General features: G+C 45.7%; 1 non-coding gene across 1 annotated transcript; it reads left to right on the top strand.

The window, feature by feature from the left end:
• The first annotated feature begins 2,750 nt into the window (after positions 1–2,750).
• Positions 2,751–2,827, top strand: Trnam-cau (transfer RNA methionine (anticodon CAU)). The gene has a single exon. It is a non-coding gene; the product is annotated as a tRNA-Met (tRNA).
• Positions 2,828–3,295: the final 468 nt, after the last annotated feature.

Consider the following 3,295-nt stretch of genomic DNA (forward strand, 5'->3'; position numbering starts at 1 on the left):
CTCCATTCCATCGTGTTTTAGTACCTCGCTTAGTAGTTGATCTGCTCCAGCGGCTTTGCTGCTTTTCAACCGGCCAACCTCCTCCTCAATCTCTTGGAGATCAGGGGCGGAAGTCTTCCGTCCTGTGCACATACATACTCCTAGATCTGCTACCACGCCACCTTCGGTACTAGCAATCGTAATGCTGTCGCCACCTTTCAACCACCTCACGCTCGCTCGTGAGAATATTCCCGTGATTATCTCGGCACATGTCGGCTTGTGTTGTGGCACAAACCCTCTGCGCGAGTGGTTCAGCTTCTCGTAGAACTTTCGTGTGTCCTTAGCGCGGTACAGCTCCTCCATCGCTTCGCGATCTCGTTCTTCCTGCTGGCGCTTCTTCATCCGGAAGAATGAGTTCTGCCTGTTCCGCGCCTGTTTGTAACGTGCCTCATTCGCTCTCGTACGGTGTTGCAGCATTCTCGTCCATGCTGCATTCTTCTCGTTTTTCAACTGTTCACATTCACCGTCGTACCAGTCGTTTCTGTGATTCGGAGTCGCGAAATTTAGTGCTGTAGCCGAGGTACTGCCTATGGCGGATCGGATGTCCCTTCGGCCATCTTCAAGTGTAGCTGCGCCAAGCTGCTCTTCCATTGGTAGGGCTACTGCTAACTGCTGGGCGTATTCTTGAGCCACTTCTACGTTACGCAGCTGCTCGATGTTGAGCCGCGGCGTTCGATTTCGACGCGTGGTGATAACTGTCGAAAGTTTTGAGCGCATGCATACAGCGACTAAGTAGTGATCCGAATCTATATTCGCGCTGCGGTATGTTCGGACATTGGTTATATCCGAGAAGAATTTACCGTCGATTAGAACGTGGTCGATTTGGTTTTCTGTTTGATGGTCGGGTGATCTCCAGGTGGCTTTGTGGATATCTTTGCGGGGGAAGAAGGTGCTTCGGACTACCATACCACGGGAGGCTGCAAAGTTTACGCATCGCTGGCCGTTATCATTCGATACGGCGTGCAGGCTGTTTTGCCCGATTACCGGTCTGTACATTTTCTCCCTTCCTACCTTCGCCTTCATGTCGCCGACAACGATTTTCACGTCACGCGGCGAGGAACCATCGTATGTTTGCTCTAACTGCGCGTAGAACGCTTCTTTCTCGTCATCAGGTCTCCCTTCGTGAGGGCAGTGGACGTTGATGATGCTGTATAGTTGAAGAAACGGCCCTTAACTCTCAACATGCACATCCTTGCGTTGATCGGCTGCCACCCGATCACACGTTGTCGCATCTTGCCCAACAGTATAAATCCTGTTCTCAGTTCATTGGTGGTGCCACAGCTTTGGTAGAAGGTAGCCGCTCGATGCCCGCTTTTCCACACTTTCTGTCCAGTCCAAAGAAGTTCCTGCAACGCCACGATGTTGAAGTTGGGGGGATGTAGTTCGTCGTAAATTATCCTGTCACATCCTGCGAAATCTAAGTGACTTGCAATTCTATGTTCCAAGTTTCCAATCCATTTCGTAGTCCTTTTTTCGTCGCGTAGGTCTTTGCCAATTGTATCGTGTCGCATTCTCTCCTATGTTATTCGCAATGGGGATTTTTACGGGTGGCTTATTAGGCCTACGCCAACACTGCTGTCTCACCGGAGGGCAATCGTGCCAGTTCTGTTTAACGTCCCAACCAACACTGGGACGACCACACTGATAGGGCTACCACCTGGGCGTGGTGCAGCGTTTCTTACTCAGCCGCTGGATGCCAGAACAGACGCTGTTTGAGTACCTCCTAAATCTAGCTGAAGTCAGAAGGACAACAGTGCCCAGGCTGCACTACCAGCTAAGCACACAACTCTTAGCTGGCGGTCTTTGTCATCGCTTGACCCGTGGAAGCATGAGGTAGGAACTTGTGAGGACCAGAGCAATGTTGGACGCTCTCCTTCTCGACTCACCGTTTTGCAGCCCCCAGGATGAAAAACAAACAGACGTGGTTTAAGCATTCCATACAATCATGACCAGTTTTAATTCGCATGATAGATGGTTCTTTTACGCTACAGTTCAAAGCTCTGTGATGATAGTTATGAAATTCCGTTAGCAGTTATGATACTTATAGAGACACTTTCTTGCAAAATTTCATCAACTTTGATCAATTGGTTTGAAAGCTACTGGTGTTGACAGGGGTGAGTGTTAGTGAAAATTTTTCGTGTTTCTCTGCCAATTTTCATGAAATTTTCACAAAAGGTAGAGGTAGGCGGGTCAGTATGGACACCCGGGGCATAATGGATACCCTCAATATTTTCAAATATGCGGACTCTTTTGAAATATTAATGAATGGAGAATATAGTCCATTTATCTAAAACGTAGTTTCAGGAAAGAAACATTTGAAATTTAAATTATACTTGACTTTACACGAAAACATTGCGTCCTCCGTTTTTTGAGCATGAAAATTATAATTTTCACACCATCTAAAATAAGATTTAGTGAGTAATTAATTGCTGGTCGATTGAAAACTGATATTTCTAGAACACATCCAATTAGTTTTGCTGTATTTACATGCTTAACATGTTTATGTTTTCTTCTTTTTTATATCAAAATCTAGTTTGAAAATATCTTCTCCTTCCGGGGCAGAATGGACATTCATCTATGTGAGGCAAACGGCAAGGGAAATAAATAACCAAAATCGCAAACCAACCACATTCTTCAATTTCAGCATATTTTCGGTTAAAATTTCACTATAGTAGACATAGAGTAAAACAAATTGGTCAAAAAACGACAATGCCGGGGCCCGTGGTGTAGTTGGTCACACGTTCGCTTCATATGCGAATGGTCATGGGTTTGATTCCCAGCCCCGGCACTTGCAATTTTTCGTCAGTTGCTTTTCCCCCGAGAGCAACTGACACTGACCCTCTTCTGAGCCCCATGGCTCAAACGGACCCGGATACCTGGACATCGGCGAACTGCTACTCATAATGGACCCCCAATCGGACTGGAAAGGAACAACGGCCATCCATCATCATCCATGTGCTCATCATTCTACTAGGTATAAAGTAGAAAAAGTGAAAGCAGCAGAAAGGCAACCAGTTCGATAAAGTAGAATAAGAATCTAGGCGCTGTACAAAATGTAAGTGCAGCTGTCAATTGAAATTGCTCACGTAGTGCCCCAGTGGACAATAGAGCTGTAAATTAGGTTAAGTGATTAAGAATAAAAAAAAAAACGACAACAGTGGAAAATAGTTGTTCTAAGCATAGCTGTACATGCCAGCAAAAACATAACTCTATTGAAAACAGCCTGAATTTAAATTATCTGAACAAAAATGAACTA

This window comes from Aedes albopictus, chromosome 2, assembly GCF_035046485.1.
Source record: "Aedes albopictus strain Foshan chromosome 2, AalbF5, whole genome shotgun sequence".
NCBI lineage: Eukaryota > Metazoa > Arthropoda > Insecta > Diptera > Culicidae > Aedes > Aedes albopictus.